General features: G+C 33.7%; 1 protein-coding gene across 4 annotated transcripts in view; it reads right to left on the reverse strand.

The window, feature by feature from the left end:
- Positions 1 to 22,762, reverse strand: part of LOC105214022 (protein king tubby) — a 119,030-nt gene that overhangs the window by 45,685 nt on the left and 50,583 nt on the right. The window contains exon 2 of one of the 4 annotated variants that reach the window (XM_054232972.1): positions 21,276 to 21,356. The exons of the other annotated variants lie outside the window; for them this stretch is intronic. The gene's annotated coding sequence lies outside the window, so the exon portion shown is untranslated. The remainder of the gene's footprint in view (positions 1 to 21,275; positions 21,357 to 22,762) is intronic. 4 annotated transcript variants of the gene reach the window in all.

A 22,762-nucleotide genomic window follows, 5' to 3' on the forward strand; every position in this document is an offset into this window, starting at 1 on the left:
GTTGGAAGGTCTGCTGTATATATTATGTATAGAGTTGGCCCTAAAACACTGCCCTGAGGTACACCAGCTTTTATTGGTCGTTCTTCAGATATGAAGTCTCCTACTTTGACAGTAAACTTTCTATTTTTTAAATAAGACTCCAAGGTTTTATGCATTTCGAGAGGTAAGCTTTTTTTAATCTTATATAAAAGCCAGTCATGCCACACTTTATCGAACGCCTGAGCCACATCTAGAAATATAGCAGAACAGTACTCTCTATACTCGAACGCCCTTCTGATTTCGTTAGTAATTCTATTTACTTGTTCTACAGTGCCATGTTTTGCACGAAAACCGAATTGGTGCGTTGGTATTACATTATTTTCAAGGAGGAAAGGAGACATCTTTGATAGTAACACTTTTTCAAATATTTTAGAAAGACAGGGTAGAAGACTGATTGGTCTGTATGAAGACGGCTGTGTCAAGTCTTTACCTGTTTTCTTTATCATGATGATCTGCGACTTTTTCCATGAACTTGGATAGTACCCGAAACTGAGAATAGCGTTAAAGAGCAAGGAGAGTACTGTTAAAGCAATATTTGGTAACTCAATTAGCATTTTTGGAGTAATTTTATCGTGTCCTGCCGACTTTTTAGGATTCAGCTCTTTTATGATTTTAATAATTTCAGAAGATGACGTTTGAATAGACCCAAGCGACTCGTTAGCGCTATTGGAGATGATTGGCAGCTTAAAGCTGTTCTTTGGGCAATTAGGTTGAAATACCTTTTCTAGGTGATTTGCGAAACAATTTGCCTTATCCTCGTCACTTCTTGCCCAGTTTCCACCCAAGCCTCTTATAGGCAAGTTGGAGTCGACTGGAGGCTTCATTGACTTTTGGGGTTTCCAAAGAGAATTTCCTTTGTTTGAATTTGGACACAGTTTCTTTATATAATTGTGAGTGTGGTATTCTTCCTCACGTTTAAGCGCTGTTTTTAGTTTTCGTACAGCATATTTTAGTTGCAGCTGAGTAGAAGGGGAGCGATTTAACTGCCATTCACGTCTAGCTCGCCTTTTTTCATTTACAAGCTTTTCTATTTCATTATTAGTGAGTTTTCTGCGGATAATCGGTTTATTGCTTATGTTTGGTGTTGCTATGACAGCTGCATTTGATATTACATCATTAAATTCTCTTATACCTTCATCAATATCTCTTTCTGTATCTATTTTTACATCAATATTAATGTGGCTACTCACATATTTTTTGTATTTTAACCAGTTCGTTTTGTGAGATGTTAGACCCACCTTTGGCTCAACGAATATGGGTTCTTCACACAACTTTATTAGTACAGGTGAATGATCTGAAGATAAGTCTGTACATGTATCAACTGTCACAAGTGATCTATCTATATTTTTGGTTACAGCGAAATCAATTAAATCTGGTATTTTGTTACGATCACTGGGCCAGTATGTAGGCTTACCAGGAGATATTATATCAAGGTTATTGTGGTTCATAATGGTTTGGTACAACTGGCGTCCTTTCGGATTATTAAGACGTGACCCCCAGTACATGTGTTTTGCATTATAATCTCCACCTGCTAGAAATCTATGACCTAGCGTTCCAAAGAAGTCTTTAAATTCGCTATCTGTAATTTTAAAACGAGGTGGGCAGTATAAAGCCGATAGATTTAAATCACAACCCCGATTTTTTAACGATATTGTTGTAGCTTGTAACTGTGCTGTAGCATGAGAACCCAGAGTAAAGTGGTTTAACCGATTTCTAACCAATACTGTCGTTCCGCCATGTGCTTTTCCATCCGGGTGATTTGTAACATACAGTCTAAATCCAATAATAAACCACAATAAACATACGAAGTCTCTTCTAGTTAGTCTAAGCGTGCTTTTGCATAAATAACTACCACACCTCGAAGCACCTACAAAAAATTGTACACATACTACAACAAAAAACTGTAGGCTTGTGAACCCCAACACAGGCCGCAGGCCAAATAGGCGTCTAACCTTTCGTTTGTCTAATCGGCCAGACAGTCATTGCTATTGACACAAGGCCATGCCAACAGGGGCAAAGGACTCGTTAATAGTCAAAGTAACGCATACTCGTATGCAGAACCAGCACAATATGTGAGATGACAGGTCATTTGCGTTTGTTGGACGAACAGCAGGCATAAGCTGCTCATAACACACGCTCAAATATATAGAAGTTGAATAAATACACACGAATGGCATATGTAGGACCTCATGCATAAACCCAAGCGCCGCGTGACAAACTCTGTGTCGTCAATCGTCGAGCAAATACCAGCACAAAGGTACTATATATGTAAATGTGCATGAGGTGACTCATTATTATGTATATAAGCTTGCCATTATTTGTTGTTGCATGGGTTTTTGTACATGTCCCTGTCGTAGTTATTGTCAATAACGTCAAACCGATAACAACACTTAACGAACTACTAGTGCTTGACTAACAGATTGACACCGACTTGTTGTTTCATCGTAAGGTAGGTGACGTGTGATGTGCGGGCGGGTTCGAAACAGTTGGCATGTGTAAGTGTTTATACTCATATGTGAAGGGAAGACTATTTTCATTCGCATGTAAATATTTAGTGTATATTAAGGTGAATTTTTGGGCCCAGCAGGAATTTTTTTTGAAAAATATTAAGTTTCTCCTTAGAGAGTAAAATCTGAAAATTAGGTGCTTATAATCATGGGTACTTCGCGATTTTATTTCTCAATTTAATGGGGTGTTTTATTTTTTTAATAATAATAACAGTATGAAAGTTATATTTCCGAGATTCCCGATAAATCCACAAAATCTTCGGGACTGGAACTTAGGGATCCCGAAACGACTAAATGAAAAAATAAACAACTTAAATTTAATAATTTCGACCTTCTCGATAAATCCCGAAATTTTTTGGAACTAGAATTTCGAGATCTCGAAATCACGAAATATACTGATAAATATGTTTAAGCAATAATTATACTCTCGCAACAAAGTTGCTAAGAGGGTAAAATAGTTTTGTTCACATAACGGTTGTTTGTAACACCCAAAACTAAACGAGTTAGATATATATACATACCAAAGTGAGCAGGGTGACGAGTAGATTTGAAATCAGGATGTCTGTCTGTCCGTTCGTTCGTGAGTAAAAATTAGGATATCTTGATGAAACATGGTACACGAAATCGGACCTCTAATAGGTTTATTGTACATGTCTCGTAAACTACGTTTTCTTTAAGGTACTATCTTATACAGTCCGAAAATGGAGGAAATCGGAAACCATACTTACCTTCCATACAAAGGTTATGTTGAAAACTACTAAAAATGCTTAAATTCAGTAAGGAATAGACCATATCTCCGAAACTGCTCGAGCAATTTCAATGAAACTCAGTTTGTAATATTTTCCTTGCATCCCAATTATATGATGTGAAAATAGGCCAAATCGGTACACCACCACGTCTACTTCCTTTATACCAGAACTTTGTGGTCGGTCTGAATCGTTTACTTTCAGAGGGAATATTTTTCTTCTAACAATATGTCTCCGTGCCAAAAATGGGTGAAATCGGGTCATAACTTCACATTGCTCCTAAATACCTAATATTAGGGTTTTCAAACTTAATGGGCTTTATACCATATATATGACGACTATGTTGGTCAACCTATGTGCTATATTAATAAAAGCAAATAAATAAATGACGAGAGTATAAAACCCCGAACTTAGCCCTTCTTTACTTGTTTTATACCAGATTTTTAACTTCCCGAAAACTTTCAGGACTGTTATTTCGAACTTCCGAAATCCAATAAAAAATATAATTAAGGTAATATTCTTAAAATTAAAGAAAACAAGTAATACTCTAAAATTGCTTGCATAATTTTCTTTTGCTCCTACAAGTATGCTAAGCTCACGGCAAGTCTTTTACTGATGAATGTCAACTTTTATTTTATTCGAAGGCTGACAGTCGTACTTTTTGTGCTACGCCATTCAATATGCATATACATGTGCTGATAATCACAAGGATACGTGTTTACACAACAGATAACATTTATTGCTTTTGGCTTGCGGCACGGTCAATAACAAAAATGGCATTATGAGAAAAAGAAAATATTAACCTAAAAACATTTTTGTTTTTATTGTAAATATTTTCATGTATTGAATTGCTTAAAATATCAAGAAAATATGTGTACAATAATTAACAGTTGCCCGCCGTTAGCCCTCAAGCTCTAAAACCATCAATTTGAAGTCTCAATGTAGTATTGACATTGTAAGTGTTATTAATGATTGTGGCTGGCACTTTAATTGCATTTATATTGCGTTTTAGTAATTGTTAAAAGCTCACAGGCAAATCAATATTTAATGTATTATTAATTGCTATGCACACGAGTGCTTTTAGTCAGCCAAAGATAATGTTTATTGATTGATATTTAGAAATTGCTGTTTAAATAGTATACATTATATATACAATTAATTTGCTTAATAGCATTGATTAGCTGGTGTTTAGCTGTAGAAATGCAATAACATTGTTTATGGTATTTTAAAAATTGAGTACAGCTCAAGGCGTTGTATGTATGTACATAGGTGTTCGGCTCCATGACGGCTTTGCTTTATATCCACATAAAAGCAAAATGTTTTATTAAGAAAACATTAAACGCAATATTTTAATTTGTTTGTTTTCATACCAATTTTGCGCCCTATAACATTTTTACTCATGTTTTGAACAATACCTATCATAACGCCACTGCGTATGAGTAACATTTTTTAAGTCTGATAACTGGTTTAAAATTTGGCTATTTTCCTTTAAGGGGTTACATGGGTTTAGTCCCGTAAGAAATGGCCTGTTTTCAATATTTTTTTTTCACTCCGGTGGAAAGACCAAGTGCAAAGTAACCAGGCTTCACTTGGCGCCAAAAAGCAAAAAGGAGGAAGGAGTGGCACGCTCAGTTCCTACGCCAAATATATATATATATAGATAAAATAATTTCTGAAATTTTCAAAAAAAAGTAAGACTCCTCCATTGCGACGTCATTTCCGGTGACCCCTCGGAAAAAAGGTGCTACCGAGTTGTCAGCATAACTCCTGACAGGATTATCCAAAATGAAAAACAAAAATAAGTGCTTTAGGTAAGACCATAATCTCGTGCTTGAACGAAGGAAAGACCAAAAAGTTAAAATTAGAATTTTGGCAGACAATTTTCCAAAAAAATAAAAATTTCGTTTCAAATTTGCTCGACATTTGTTTTTTCTTTAAATAGTTGTAATTGAAAAAAAAATAAATAAAATCCTTCGTTCAAGCACGAGTAAATTGTATCTCGAACACCTGTTCAAAATTTCATCAAGATCGGTTGAGAAGTTTCCGAGAAAATTTCACAACCGATTTTGACAACACGGTTCCGAGAAGAACAAGTTTAAAGTTTTGAGTACCAATAGCACTTGACCTTCCAAAGGCTGTATCTCCGTAACTATTATTCGACTTGAAAATTGAGGACAATATTCTTGAGATGTTGCAGAAATTAATAAGCCAAAAAATTATTTTTTGAATCCACGAAACCCATGTAACTCCTTAATTTGTATAAAATTTTTCAAATCGAATATTTGAAAAGCAATTTGTTATATATTCGTTACTTTAGATAAAGTTTCAAAAAAATATGTCATGGCGTATGAGTTACATTTTGCTCTTTATATCAACTATGTATTGATATATACATTACCTAGCTATTTATTTAGGAAGAAATTGCTATTCTAATCTAACATCAGGCGCGCTTTTACCTTGACACAGCTTTTTATAAAACCACTCCAGCTGGTCAGAGGTGAAATGGATCTTACATGTGCCCTCTTGATTCGAGAAGCTAAGCTCAACGCAGTAAATAAAATAATCTTTTTTGGAAAATTATTTACTTTACTTCGAAATATTATAAATTATTCTATAATGAAGATAGCCGCTGAAAAGTCAAGAATTCTCATTGAAATTTAAAAAGAAACACATATTTGAACCATATGCTGTGAAGAATTATTTCTATTTTTTCTTACTGTATGGCAAAAGCGCCTAAATGTAGGTTAAATATAATATATTTTAAGTACACTATGGTCTGAAATTTTCACATTGTTTATTATCAAAGACGGAGAAATGCGAAAAAGCGATATTTGTTTGGTAAACTGAGTTATGAGATAGCACAATTTTAGGCGCACGACACCGCAATTTTGTTTTCGATATATCTGTTTAATTTGTTGTATATATATTTACTGATATTTTTTATATTCATAAATATATTAATAAAAATTTAAATGAAAAACATAATTTTGTTATTTTTGAAAATTTTTTGAATAAATTAAACAAAAATATTTGTTAATGAAGAACTTTTTATTTATAATTTTTTTTTATTTCTTTTATATATTTATACTCTCGCAACAAAGTTGCTAATAGAGTATTATAGTTTTGTTCACATAACGGTTGTTTGTAACACCAAAAACTAAACGAGTTAGATATAGGGTTATATATACCAAAGTGATCAAGGCGAGGAGGCGAGTCAAAATCCGAATGTCTGTCTGTCCGTCCGTCCATCTGTGCAAGCTATAAATTGAGTAAAAATTAAGATATCTTTATGAAACTTGACACACTTGTTTTTTTGGCACCATAGGAAGGTTGCTTTTGAAATTGCTCAAAATCGGACCACTGCCACGCCCACAAAATGGCGAAAACCAAAAACACATAAAGTGCCATAGCTATGCCATAAATAAAGCTTTGGAAATAAAATTTGGTACAAAGGATCGCACTAGTAAGGGGCATATTTGGATGTAATTTTTTTGGGTAAGTGGGCGTGGTCCCACCCCAAATCGGTTATTTGTATATATCTCGCAAACCAATAAAGCTATATAAACCAAACTTTCTGTAGTCGTTTCTTTTAGCCACTTCTTAGTACAGTCTCAAAATGAAATCGGATAATAACCACGCCCAACTCCCATACAAAGGTTGGGTTGAAAATTATTAAAAGTTCGTTAACTCATTAACGAAACACGTCAGAAACACTAAATTTACAGAATAAATACCAGAAAGAAGCTGCACTCAGATTTTTGTACAAAATGGTAAATGGGTGTGGCATCGCCCACTTATGGGTCAAAAACCATATTTCTGGAACTACTCAACAGATTTCAATGAAATTCGGTATATAATATTTTCTTGACGCCCTGATGACACGTGTGGAAAATTGATGAAATCGGTTCACAACTACGACAACTTCCCATACAACTCAATTTTAAATTCCATCTGATTCCTTCACTTTATAAGTTATACATTAGGAACCAATGAAGACAGGTATCACATGTGAAAAAATTGTCGAAATCGGACTATAACTTTTCAATGCCCCGGATATCGAATATGAAAAACTCAGTGCCGTATGGTAATTTTTTCACCGAAAATATCGGTAAATCTTTCAGATATCAATAATTCAGGTATAGAGACATACTATTAGAAGAAAACGATTTATTTCTTCTAATAGTATGTCTCTATACCAGAAATGGTTAAAATCTCTCATATATAATGTATGTAGGTGATGAAATTAAGTTTAATCGGCTCAGGAATTACCTCAGTCTATATACCATATAGCGAGAGTATAAAATGTTCGGTTGCACCCTAACTTAGCCTTTCCTTACTTGTTTTATTTATTTTCTTCAGAATTGTAGTGTAGTTTTGTAGTTTAATTAAATTATAAAAAACCTAAATTAATTAATTAATTTCAGAATTTTTAGGCGTATCATATATTTTATATACACAATTTTTTTTAATTAAAAATATAATTTTTTTCAAATATTTTGTTTAGTAAAATTAAAATTTTACTTATTAGCATTATAAATATTATTGAAAAGTTAAAAAAATGTATGAAAATTTTTTTTTTTCAAAAACTTTTTAGTTTTTCAAAAAATTTTCTATATATTTTTAATCTTTTTTTATATGTTGTTTATTTCCAAAATTATTAGTGTAATTTGTGAGTAAATTTGTATTAAAAAACTATCATCAATAGCCTCATCAATATTATTTGTATGCTATTTGCAAATAAATCTCGAATTCCCAGTATGCACTGCCACACTAACCACAAAGTTGCCTTTGAAATAAAAAACACACCAAGTGACGCGCAACACCAAAACAGCACCGAAATTGCAGACATTGCCGCAATAATAATGCGAAGAAGTGCAGACTACGTCGCTCGTCTCGTTTTAATTCATGCTCGATTGTCGATTGTGCAACAGACGGCACGCGGCAGCTGCAATTGTCAACGGTGTGGCAACTAAGTTATTTGCAGCTTCACACGAATGCATTATAATTAAACGAACGCCAGACAAAGAAACGAGTAAGTGAGTGTGTATATATATAATATGTATGTTTGAGTGACTGTGTGTGGCAGCCACTAATTTTTTTGTTGCACATTTTAATTTTTCGCACTCGAGCGCACTTAAGTGCAACAAAGTAGAGTGGCTGCGGTTGCATGTTGCTTGCGGCCGTTGCTGTTGCTGCATGTTGCAGACAGGTATCTAAGTGGCAACAAAATACAGTTAGTGGCAATATGGCTTAAGAGCAGCTGCCGATGAAGACGTCATGCTGCAATAATAATAAAAAGACGATTACTTGCGCGACACTTGAGTGTGTGTGTGCCTTGGTGTTTATATGCGCTGCTGCGGGCGCTCATTACACGGAAATTGCATTGCGACATTGCGCCCGAGATAGTGACGCTCAAACAAATAACCAGCGAAGCGAGCAAACTGTCACTCAAGCGGTCTTCAAGCAACCAAGAGCAGGAGGGAAGTGGCAGTTAAGCAAATAAGTGTGTATGAAACCGTTATATTCACTACTTGCAACACGTCTGTATGTTGCATGTGTGATTGTGTGTGTGTGGCTGTGTTTTGGTTGTCAGCGTGTTGTCATTGCGTCAAATGTACGTGCTTGGCATGCGAATGCGTCTGGGTTGGCGTTGAAAATAATTGCCATGGCAATGCTAAAGACAAGTTCGCAAATACAATATACGGCGATGGCGCAAGAAAGTAGCAGCGTAGAAGGGGAGAAAAAGTGTATGAAAAAATATTTTGTTCTGACGAAATGCGTGACGCAAGAAAATGCGCAACACGATGGCTACAACAAAAACAACTAAAATAATTACAACAATACCAACAGCAAATTGCAAAAACAACAAATAATCAAAGAATAAAAATAATTACAACAACAACAAAAACTTCAAAACAATAACAATAACAGCAATTATTACAAAAATAATAACAACAATAAGAACAAAAACAAAAATAAATTTACAATAACAAGAAAAACAAAAATAATTACAATACTAAAATTGCAATAACAACAAACACCACTCGCACCATTGCGAATGATATGTCGCATGCAAATTTTATTGCTCGCCATTCTTCATAACGCACGTACACTCGTACACACGCATACTCACACGCTGGCGATTTTTCATTATATCCTCCAGCAGTCATTTGCATTTCATCTGCATGCCATCACTCGGCACTGACCACTTTTATGCTTCGTTGGTGGTGCACAGCGGTGCACACTGTCACTGGCAGCACGTTGTTGTGCAACTTTCTTGCGGAAATGAAATTTACGCGCTTACGCTTCACGCGTACTCACGCATACGCACGCACAAACATTCAAACATACACATTATCTTACCCACTCACTCACTCGGCCATCACTCCACTTCACAACAACCACAGTCATTTCATTACCCATCCTCCATTTCATTTCATTTGCATCCACTGACTGTTTCATATGCAAATGACAAGTGCCACAATATGACAAACTGGCAAATGTATGATATAAGAACAACAACAACAACAACAAAAGCAAACAAGTTGGCAAACTTTGTTGTGCACATCCGAGTTAAAGCGCTTGCGAAACTTTAGCGAAAGAAGGCAGAAAAGAAGTTCGCTATAAATTTGTTGAGCTGCCGCGCAGTTTCTAGAAAACGTGCTTCAGTTCACTTGAAGGTTTTCACCGCTCCATTATACGTCTTGCATTATACGAATAAAAAACAGGCGTTTAGGTAGTTCACTGAAATTCATTAATGCCTCTCGCTCTAATGGGTGAGGTGGTGAAGTATGGCGTTTATGAATTGATACAAAAAATGATTTGGTAATAAGAAGTAGACAATTAATAGCAGGAATATTGCTGAAAAAAAAATTAAGGAATTTGCACTAGTTTGAAACTTTTTTGTGAGTGATCATTATAGATGCTGCAGTTTATGGTGAGCTCAACTAGTTTTTAACCCTACAAAGCATGATATCAGCCAGAATTTGGAGACATCCGACCACTTCGTTAGGTCACTGTCAACTGAGTATAAACTTCTGAAAGCTGCTATAATTATTAAATAACCGTTAGCATTTATGGCACCCAATGTGAGTAAACCAAACTTCGATACAGAGTAATTTGAACGAATTACGAAGAATTAATTGCCTTAAATCAAAAGTACCTTATATAGTACGCCATGCATTTAAGGGTTAAGGCTTTATGCCGGGCTATATGGTGGATGCGATAAAACCTCCCATCCGAGCGCCCGTAGCTTCTGATGAGTCATCAACGAAGTGTATGGTCTGGCGTTGTTCTGGTGGAATACTACAATTCACTACAATGTCCTCCTGTTGGCCAATTCTGGACGCTTCTGGTCGATCCCCTGCTTCATGCGGTCCAGTTGTTCACAGTAGATGGTAGAATTAAGCGTCTGGGCATATGGGAGCAGGACATAGTGGATGATTCCCTTCCAATTCCACCAAACACACGGCAAAACCTTCCTGGCCGTCAATGCCGTTTTGGCTACTGTTTGGGACGATTCACTGCAGATTTGCCTTTAACGAACCCATATACTGCTAGACGTGCTAAGACCAATGAATCGCCCGTATATTGGTTCGCCCTTTTGAATTTTTAAAAAGTTATGTAATTCATAATCAGCGACCCCGAGAACCCCCGAGTAAAGAGATCGAAGTGATTCCGATGAATTTTTCAAAAAAGCGTTGGATCCGGTATTTTGAATTTCGAAAAACCGACACCGGATCACAGTCACAGATTACGTGACTCCGAAAACCTCCGAGCAGGGACTTTCAAGCGATTCCGCTGAATTTTAAAAATCGCTGTTCACCATATTGATTTTCTGGGGTTATCTCAAAACTCTGATGGGATTAAATGGACTTCGGATTCGGATTTCGGTATTATCATAGTGCTTATTTTGACACTTCCCTTCTTGTGGATGTGAGTATCCAAGCCAATAGAGATCGGAACCTTGAGAAAATCTATTAGATGTTGCTAAATTACACTATATTTTCTAAGAAAAGAGTTTCATCTATTGATTAAGGTTACGATTTCTTCTCAAGAAGAACCAACTAACGCAATATAGCATTCGTGTGCTTTAGAATCAAACAATTAAACGGTTTCCTTCACTCTCCAAAGGACGGTATGAAACAACTCTCATAAAAACTATAAAGCTTGTGTTAGCGGTTTGAAATTTATGATATTTTCTATATGATGGACAACGATTTCATCATAACATTCCGCACACTTCGATGATAAAGTCTGTTCAAACATTCAGCTAATGCGTGTTTGTGTATATTTCAATGAATCAGAGTCAATGAATCATTCATTAGAAAGAAGTAAGTGGTAATTTATAAAAACGGACTGTCAATGTCTGGAATATGTAACGTAAATATTGTCTCGAGAGCGAAAAATAATATATTCTTACTTAAAAAAAAAAATCAATAAATCCTTAACGCTTTGAACTGAAAAATTCGTTTTAAATATGAAATTTTGAATTCTCCGAATTTCTGATTTCTTTTACCACGAATTTTCCTACATAATACTATTTCTCATTCCAGCAAATTCTAATTCTACTCACTCAACTTGCATTGCATCAAGCATCAATTTGAAAATGAAACATTTTTTTGCGACAATTTCAATAGAAATGTCAGCAATTGTGCAACGGTGCTACACTGCGTATACGTTACGTACAAACAATTAATATAACTGAAATGCTTTGCAGACGAGCAAATAAAAATCACATTCAAACAGCACACAATACGCTGCGTGCTCGCTCTCTCTACACTATAGCATAAATGCTGATTTTTTAATAATTCAGCATTGCGACCCATTCACGGTTCGCTGCTTTGAAAATGGCAGCTAACAAAAGTAATAATTTATGCTTTGCGTTTTCTTCTCTGCATTCGCAACTGGAAATTCAACATCATTATACACAGATTTATATCTATATTTACTCTTATATGTACAGACTCAAATACAGACTTTGCGACCCACTCATTCATAAATCTACATTTAATCTGTGCTTCCAGCAAAAGTTTTATTTTTCGTGAAGAAATCAACATAAATGCCAATTGGCGTCGCAATCAATCGCCCTCTTTCTTCCTCAATCTCTATCATTCGCCCTCTCTCACTCTGTCCTCACTATTAAAATATAATTTTGTCACTAAGTGTGTCATTATTTTCGTGGCTGATTCATCGATTTAAGTATAATTTCCACGATTGGCATTTTGCGCTGGATTTCTGGTTGACAGACGTCCATTAATGCGTCGATAACTCAGTAATAACTGCTGCCAAAAACTGTGAAAACAACAAAAACAATAATAATATTGTTATAACGTTAACGAGTTGATTGTGGCGCTGAGTGGCAGTGAGTTTTGATTAGACAGTATTGAGCGCTTGGTTTGCAACACGCTGCGTTTATATACCCCCCAACCAATGGTTTTGTAGGCATGGTACGGGCGACTTTTGCACTTTGACGCTTAACCACTGGAAGTCCATTATAAAACAGTCAATCATAACCAAGGTTTTGACGCTGTGCTTGCGGTTGGTGTTCGTCTATGTAGCGTCGGTGTGACAAGCGATTGGCAGGCTTTGTTGAAATTACTTTGCAAATTATAATGATTTTCTGGTTTCGAAGTTAATAATGAATAGTTGAATATTGGAAAATAATGAAGCAAAAACGTTTATAAGTGATTGTGAGCACATTTTACTGACATGCCTGTATATTACAAGTCATTACAGCAACTATGTTCCTTTCATATATTTAGAAGTCTTCATAGTTAAGGGTTTAGTTGAGTACTAAATTAACTAACCTCTACTCCCAGTACCATTTTTAGTGCTAAATTCCGTGTATTTTAAAATATTTAACTTCATTCTACCGCCAACAGTTTGAATTTTGTTAGCCTATAGTTGAGTTCATTGATTTTGTCAAATATTCATTGATAATCCTGCCGGTTGTAAGCTCAGTTGTATTCATAGTCATCATCTGCTTGGTTAATGGAGTGAGAAGCTTCACTATGACTTTCTCTTTAAAATGATGATTCATGTTACATTTACGATTTACTGTTAAGTCAAAGCTTAAAACTTTCAATCAAACAATAGAAAGGTCTTTTTAACTTACAAATTGATGAGTCAGCGAGGAATGCGGGTTTAGTTAATGTGTTGCTCATATGAATCACTTCAATGAACTATGTATAACTGAACTTTCGAAGTAAATATATATACAAATATAGGTACATAAATTATCGACAATTTTAAGGTGTTGATTTTTTAAATAATTTTGTTTTGGTTGTCATCCCTCATGCGTATGTTTTTTTGGTGATTCATTGCCTCCACATTTGAATGGTTAATAAGGAAACCAATAAATAGATCTTGAAACAAAGGAAAGGTATGCGGATATGTTTCAAAGTAAATATATAGTACATATTTTAAAGTTTCCTTTTCTGTATGCATACATATATTCTCTGAAGGAAACGATATCGATATATCCAATAAATAGATTTAGAAACAAAATAATGGTATTGAGGTTTATCTGTAGTATGATCGGAAGATATGAACATGTGAAGAATAATTTGGACTGTTTTCCCAAACTTTATACATAACAAGTTTATCAAAGGATTATATAGTTCTTAAAAAGCTTTGGGAAAACGGCAAGAGAAATAACAAGATTAAAGTTCTAACCTTATATATACTGCAGACCAGTGCAAATATCAAAAGAACCATAATTATATGTGCATGAACTTTTTGCAAAAAAACTAAAAGATTTGAAAATTGCAAAATGTTTCTGAGCATGCAGGTTTGTTATTATTATTATATACGATATCAAAAAAATTAACAAATTAAATTTTTTTAAGTATAAAACATAATTTAAGTTTAGACTTATAGTAAATATCTATATGTGCATTTTACAAAACGTAGCTGGAATGAGTGATCTCTTAAAGGGGTTAACTGGGTTTCAAAATTTCAAAAATCGGAACATTTTCAGTCGTCTTATTAAAAAGTACAATATGCTTAAATATTATATAAAATTATCAAATCAATCCGAGTAAAATTCTAAACTATATACCCCGCCAATCAGGCCAAGGCAATATAAAACTTTAAACGTGTTAATTCAAAACTAAAATTTTTAAGTCTCGGAAAAGTTATGAAGCGAATTTGTTCAAATTTTTTACACATCTTTGGAATAGCATTATCTAGTTAATGACCAAAGGATTTTTTATAGTTTTATTTCAACTATTTTTCAACCCAATATGTGGCCAAAAAGTGAGTTTTTTTTAGCTAAAAATGTGTCGAAAATACAAAATTTAAATTTTCTCTTTTCCTTCGTCCATTAACTAGATTTATCCATGTACTATCGAAATATTTTTGGTTTATTGCTTTTCGGTGAAACAATAAGTACTGATTATAGCTTCAAGAGGTATGGCAAGAGATTGACACATCATGGGAGATTAGTTATATACCAACGGCTGAGTTTTCATAATTTTTGAATAAAAATTTCACTAAATACTATTAAATACACGGCTTTGATATGCTGAATTGTTTAAATAAAATATATGATTGTATATACTTAAAAAAATATTAAAAAAAATTTATGTAATTATTTTTATTGCAATTAGATTTTGGAATTTGCTAAGCGGATGCAATAGTCTAAAGTCTGGAGAATTCAGTGGATATGATATCCTAATTTTGTTAGTGAAAGATACTGCCGATATATATTAAATTGAGAGGAAATTTAAATATACTAAATATACAATAAGTTCTAAGTGCACTGTTCTGTTGAGTTGAATCTTATGCTTATATGAATCTACAAGCCTTCTCTTGTGTAGCAAAGTTTCCTAACACACACAAAAAAATGCCTTTAACTCAAAACTTTGCCACAGCACTATTCTTCTCCTTCACAATTTCGAAAATGAAGTGCAATTGTTTACCAAATAAAAATTCTCTTCACACACGAGCACTTTCAAAACTCTCATAAGCCACTATAAGCGATGTGTGTGTGCACATTTCTGGGTATGTGTGCTCAACTAAGCAATTTAAAAAGCCATATTGGTCAACATAAATATGCAATGGCTTGTAAATCACATTAATGCAAGTGTGTGTGTGTGTGTGTGTGTGAATGTGCGTGTATTCGAACAAAAATGTGCATGAAAGTGTCATAAATACCATGCATACTTGCAGTACAGAAATGCTGACCACAATTTTACGACATCAACAAGAGAAGAATACGAGCTTGTAGAACGTAGAAAAGTACATGTGCATGGGGTTCAAAAAATTTGAATTCCAATTGCCTTTGGCATGCTAATAATGGCCAATGGGAAATGAATGATAGCAGTCTGCATGTGTAGATGAGGGTGGCGCGATAAGTCAATGAAGAAGGAAATTCTATTTCTTAGAGACTGGAGGTGATCTAACATAGAAAGAGCAGAACTAGAATCTTGAGACTTATGCTGAGAATTGTAACTTTAAGAATTGTTTTCGAAGACACTGACTTATCCAACTACCCATGTTATAGGTATAAAAACAGCTATATGCGTGATAAAACGCACAGCAATGCAAGTCAGGAATACAAAAAAAAATCTAAGAAGAAAGCATTCATTCAACATTACGAACTTTAAAACACAGCAGCAAAAACGTTACCAGACAAAAAACTGAAAAAAATAGACTGAAAGAACTCTACACTCAAACGGATAATCAAATAATGCAACAACAAGCATTTCAATTGCCTTCACAATCAAACGGAAATTTGTATGAGCAGGAAACAGAATTTGCAAAGCGAGAAATGTGTTGAAAAAAAAACATAAAAGACACACAACCAGCCGAGTAGAATTGCGTAGAAATGCAGAGAATGTCGTTTGCAGTTTGCTTGCTTTATTTATAGGCGTAAAGGCGAAAGAGCTGAGTTTTGCAAAAAGCGTTGTTGTTAATGCGAGTTTGAGTCACCGTTTTTTCTCTCAAATGTTAAGGCTTTTATGACTTTTCTACTTTTCTTTGTATTTTATTAAAGAATGTGTAATGTATATGCGCATTACTATGTATGGATTGTTGTATAGACGCACAAGTGCGTATTGATTAGCTGGTAGCTTTGAAATAAATCCATGTATTAACATAGCCAAACTTTTTTAATCTAGATCCAGTTTTTTAATAGTACAGGGTTGCCAAAATCAGCAAATTATAATGAAAAATAAACTCTCAAAAAAATGTCAGGATCCTGAATTACTTTTTTTTAATTAAGAGCGCACAGTATTTGTTTCAAATTATCTCAAAAAACTCTCACAAAAATTTCGGGATTCCGAAACATTAATTTTCTAAAATCCCGAAAAAATCGGAATTGGAAAATTAATAGAATTTGTTTCAATAAAATTTAAAAAAAATAATTTCGGGATCCCGAAATATGAATTTTCTGAAATCCCGAATTTTTCGGGATCGAGAATTTCTAAATTTTTTTTTTATTATATCTTATGTTAAGGCCTCTGGAATCATTTTTCTTAATTTATATTGTTTTTTTAAGTTTTAAAGCAATTTTCCATAAATTTTCCAATTTTTTTATTAAAATTCTTATAATTTTAATTTACGTCATTTCAAATTCTGTAGTTGAATACTTGTTAAATAAATTATATTCAATAAATCACTGCATATCGCTGTTATTCCTGTTTTTCTCCACTTTCTTTTATTTTTCATTCTGGTGCTACATGACGTATGAGTGACATTTGTTTACAAGCAACGAAATCTGTTGCGATAATAAAATAATAAATTCTGTATGCATAGCAGGCGAAGCAGTGGAGCAGAAACTGATTTATTAAATTATACCATATTTTTATTGACTTGACAGTAGCGGTATAAGAAAATGCGCAAAGTAAAATGAAGTGAAGTGATATGCAGAGAGAGAGAGGAAGAAAATATGCAAGAAAAGACATTGATATATGATATAATTTTCTTAAATGGAACTGGAAAATAATGCAGCTATTATAACGGTAATAAATTGCTACTTTGGCTCGACAAAAAATTTAAAAATTATAATTAAATAATTTATATATATTTTATAATTAAATAATAAACTAACATAATATTGCTCCTAAATGTAGGCAACACTTTTTCAACTCTTAAAATACAAAAAAATTTGGTTAAAAATTAAATAATGCCTACTACTAGGCTCTACAGACCAATCTTTACTAGTCATATTATTCAGTTATGAATTTTTTTAACTAAAATTCGTGAAAAATTTAGTTAAACTCTAATATTTTACCAAAGCTAATTAAATCAGTACACATAAAGTGGTGTGCAAATTTAATTTTATGCGTAAAGCAAAATCTTCAATAAATATTATTTCCCTTTTGTTGTTTATTATGCGGCAACTGCTAGCATAGTTATTGCCAGCCACTTAATTTTTATTGACTCAATCCACAGTACTGTAACGAACTTACGGCCGCTACTGCTGTGGCTTTTGTTTTTCCCTCCACTTTTTATTGTTGTTGTTGCTGTGCTTTTGAAATTGCAAATGTAGCTTTTTCACGCTGATAGAGTACTACGAGCACTCGAAAAAAGAGAATGTAAAAAAATTGGCAGGCAAAGGAAAACGCAGCACAAAACTGTGGAAAACTAATTAAATGTGCATCATACGCCCCGGTGCACTTGACTTTGCTGCAGCGCATTGTGCACATACTCGGTACAAGTAGAAAGCGACGGCGTTGCGGTGAGTGAAATGAGCGTGAAGTTGCGCAAAGTGCAAAGCAGCAAAAAAATATGGAAAAACAGCAAAATATGGAACTATATTTGAGCGTACTAGAAATAAAAATCGGGCTTCATACTCGTATAATGAAATCTGGTGCTAAATTGCATGAAAAAATGAAAGTGATGCAGTTTTTCTAATTCGAAAAGCAAAGGCTGCATGTATGCAGCACGAATGTGTTGTTTGGTTTAGAAAAATCGTTGCAGCATAATTGCTTGAATTGGGGATGTGACTGAAAATTAAATTTTTAAATATTCATTTTTATGTGCAATTTTTCGGGATTACATGAGTGAAATTTCTGGTTTTTATGTGTGTATTTTTATTAAGAAAACACACAATTTGACCCAATTTGAAAATAATTCGGTATATGAGAGCTAAGGGAAGTTACACTATTAGAAGAAAAATATTCCTTCTAAATTAAGGGGTTATTACAGTTAGAATTTTCAAAAAAATCGATTTTTTTATTTCATTTTCTTAATGTACATATATTTAAGAATATACACAGAAAATTTCATATCGTTCCGGTGAATATTTTCAAAGTTACAAGCAAATTTGAAAAGGCGTTTCAGAGTGCTTGGATGTACAAGGTCCGAGCGGCAGCGCGTTTTTCTCAAAATGGTGTTTTCAAAGTCGGTGACCAACATTACTCGAAAACGGCTAGACCGATTAGTCTCAAATTTTAACACGACCTTCTTAAATATATTTTTTAGTAATTAATCGAAGATTTTTTCTCTCCGATAAATTTTTTTTTTTTATAAACAATTTAAGGCCGAAATTTCGGTGAAGAATCGATTTTTTTTTGAGAAACCGCCATTTTGTCAAAAATTTTATTTTGCTTCTGTTTGGTTTTTTAATTTCATATGATCCAGTTCCGAGATATAGTGGTCACCGCAAAACTTCTTTTTTAAGAGGAGCTCCTGGAGATCAGCTGTAGCTCTTTTTCAAATAAATATTTTTACTAGTACTAAGTCTTAAAATACAGTTAAAAGATACCATAATATGTGTATAAATTTTTGGATCAATAAATTAAAAAGTTTTCTCAGAAAAAATTCTGGAAAATTCACTTTTTTTCGGCCGTCTAACTGTATATAACCCCTTAAATTAAGATACCTGAGAGATTTACCGAAATTTTCATGAAAAATTACCATGGGGCACTGAATTCTTCATATTCGATATTCGGGGCTTTGAAAAGTTATAGTCCGACTTCGACAATTTTTTCACAAGTGATACCACAGATCATATACAGTATTTGTGTAAAGTTTTATTTCGCTATCTTCATCGTTTCCTTATGTATACATTATGAAGTTAAGGAATAAGATGGAGTTCAAAATTGAGTTACATGGGAACTTGTCGTGGTTCCACACGTGTCATCAGGGTGTCAAGAAAATATTATACACCGAATTTTATTCGAATCGGTCGAGCAGTTCCAGAGATATGATTTTTGACCCATAAGTGGGCGATGCCACGCCCATTTTCCATTTTGTAAAAAAATCTGATCTTAGTTATGACACTTTTTGTTTTTTCGGTTTTCGCCATTTTGTGGGCGTGGCAGTGGTCCGATTTTGCCCATTTTCGAAAGCAACCCTCTTACGGTCCCAAGGAACATGTGTTCCAAGTTTCATCAAGATATCTCAATTTTAACTCAAGTTATCCGTTGCACGGACGGACGGACAGACAGACATTCGGATTTTGACTCGTCTCGTCACCCTGATCATTTTGACAAACAACCGTTATGTGAACAAAACTATAATACTCTCTTAGCAACTTTTGTTGCGAGAGTATAAAGATAGATAAAAACTTAGAGTTAGTAGTCTCTTAAATTTATGTTTTCTCTATAAAATGGCTTCCTTCCTTTCATTATTGGACTTTTTAATATGCTGATTAATAACGAAGTATAATGTAAATGAAAATTTCAAAAATAATTTCGAGAACCCGAAGCATGAAATCCCGAAAATATCGGGATCGTGAAATTCAATAATTTTTTCTTCCAATTAACTATATTCAAACACTCAAAAAACTTGGAGATCCCGAAATATTATTTTCAATTCCTGAAATTTTCGGGTTCGTGAAATTAAAGCGTTTATTTCATATCATCTATAATCAAGCGCTCAAAAATGATTTCGCCATCAAGAATATTGTTTTTTTTTTTTGGAATCCGGAAAATGTCGGAATCGTGAAATTCATAGAATTTGTTTCTTCGATTTTAATTGTGGAATTTTTTCCATATTTTCCAGCACTTCTATATGTTAAGCTTTCATTAAAGCCAATAATGAAGCCATTTTTAAAATGAAAAGCTCTTTATTATACCGTCAAAGCTTCCTTAAAGCTCATTTTCTTCAGATTTTGAGGTTAGAAATAATCATAGTATACAAAATTGAATCGATCATAAATAATTTCGAATTCAAGAATTTTAATTTTAATTTTTTGAAATCCCGAAAATTTCGGGATCGTCTAATTTACAGGATATGTATAATTTTTTTATTTCTTTAATTTTTTTTAATGTGGAATTTTTTCATATTTTCCAACACTTCTATATGTTAAGTTTTCATTAAAGCCTAGAACAAAACCATTTGAAAATGAAAAGCTCTTCATTATACTGAAAAAGCTTGCAAAAGCTCATGTTCCTCAGTTTTTGAGGTTAGAAATAATCACAGTATGCGATTATTTGAGAAATTTGAGAAATTTCAGAAATATTAGGTCATATTTAGCAAGCAATTTGAATTCTCTACAATAATGAAGCCTTCAGTTTTTTCTTCTACAAAGCTACTAAATTTTTTCACCAAATTAATATTCAGTGGTCGCATTGTTTTACGAGCTACTAAATTAGCCTCCATTACTGTATATATTGACGATATAACTACATATATGTAAGTACACATAATTCATGAGCAACACGTACTCGGCCGCTAATGTTACACATTTTGTGCTGAATAAATAAATTCGGAGCATGCATGAGCCTAATTCCGTAACACAAAATGTGAATATACTTGTATATATATACTCAACACACAAGAATAAAAGAATAATGATACTAATAATAATAATAAGGTGTAAACCACAGCAAAAGAGACGGTGTAAAGTTTCTCACTAAACCAACAACGCTGGCAGTTCAAGCTTTAAGTTAAAAATATTTTCTCATTTTATGTTGAAAAAAGCTTACTTTCGCGGTAATATAGACATATGAACATATTTAAATATATACATATTTATATTTATACCTATCCCTTCATAAAATTATATACATATCGCCTGTACACTCACCTTCACACAGCTAATAAGTAGCACAAGAAAGCAAATTATGCTTTCATATAAAACTTAATATAAATAAAATTCACGCCAAAGCTGCAAAAAACAACAAAAAAATGTAAATAAACGGCTCACGGCGCGCATATGGCTTAATTAATTTGATTATGTAATTTTCCACACGCTTGGCAACACTTTCTGTATTTCTTTATTTAGTCAGCGCTCATAAGCTTTTGGCGGCACATTGAGCAACTTATTTACTTATGCGTTTGAGCATAATAAAAGTCAGCGTAAGTTGTTTGAGCGTGAGGCGGATGAAATAAAATGTATTAAAGTAGCTGAAAAAGTGTTAATTATGAAAATAAAATATTATTTTTTAATTTCTATAGATTTATATGGTAGCTTTGAAGCTAAATACGGTTGCCAAAGCAGCAGAAAATATAAATAACAATTTTATTTATACATTAAACTGCAAATAAGTTAAGAATTTTTGTAAATTTATGCCAGTTTTATAAAAAGAAAATTATTTTCAGATATGCCATCTGTTTATAGTTATAAATTATTAAGAAATAAAATTGATAACGCAACTAACTTATTACAAAGTTATTGTAATATTATTAATGTTGTTAGACTTAAGCTAGTTTTTTTTAATAAAAATAAATTTTATAGAGTTGCCAACTTTTTATAAATGTAAAGTGCTTAGGAATAAAAGAAATGAAATTAAATTAATATTTGGTATGGTCTACAACTTTGCTTCCGCCGTTTTTTTTTTGTAAATTTAAGGCTTTATTGTATAAAAACGGTTACAAAAATGTTATTCAAAATATTGGCCGTCGGCTAGCTATTACTTTTGACCATCCTTCTGGCAGCATGCGTATTCCGTGACGAAAGAACTCCTCATCTTTCGAGTCGATCCAAGTATCAATCCAATTTTTGACTTATTCATAAGAACTGAAGTGCTCGTTAGCTAGACCGTGTGCCATCGATCGGAACAAGTGGTAGTCAGATGGAGAAACGTCTGGAGAATACGGCGGGTCGGGTAAGATCACCCATTTCAGCGTCTCCAAATATTTTTTGACCACCTTTGCGACGTGAGGCCGAGCATTGTCATGCTGGAGATTGACTTATCGTGTCTTTCCTCGTACTGTGGCCGTTTTTCTTTTAGTGCTCTGCTCAAACGCACTTGGCTTTAGCAGCTCATAATATATAATCCCCAGCTGGTCCCACCAAATGCAGAACATGACCTTGGCGCCGTGAATGTTAGGTTTTGTCGTCGACATGGAGGTATGTCCAGGCTTTCCCCATGACTTTCTTCGCTTAGGATTATCGTCGTGGACCTATTTTTCGTCGCCAGTTACAAAGCGATGTAAAAATCCTTTTCGGTTGTGCCTTTGAAGCAACTGTTCACATGCAAAGAAGCGCCATTCGACATTCCTTGGTTTCAAGGAACTCTTGGAGCTAAGGAACCCAGCTTTCATGTTTCTGAATCATCCCCATGACTTTAA

Source organism: Zeugodacus cucurbitae, chromosome 6 (genome assembly GCF_028554725.1).
Source record: "Zeugodacus cucurbitae isolate PBARC_wt_2022May chromosome 6, idZeuCucr1.2, whole genome shotgun sequence".
Taxonomy (NCBI): domain Eukaryota; kingdom Metazoa; phylum Arthropoda; class Insecta; order Diptera; family Tephritidae; genus Zeugodacus; species Zeugodacus cucurbitae.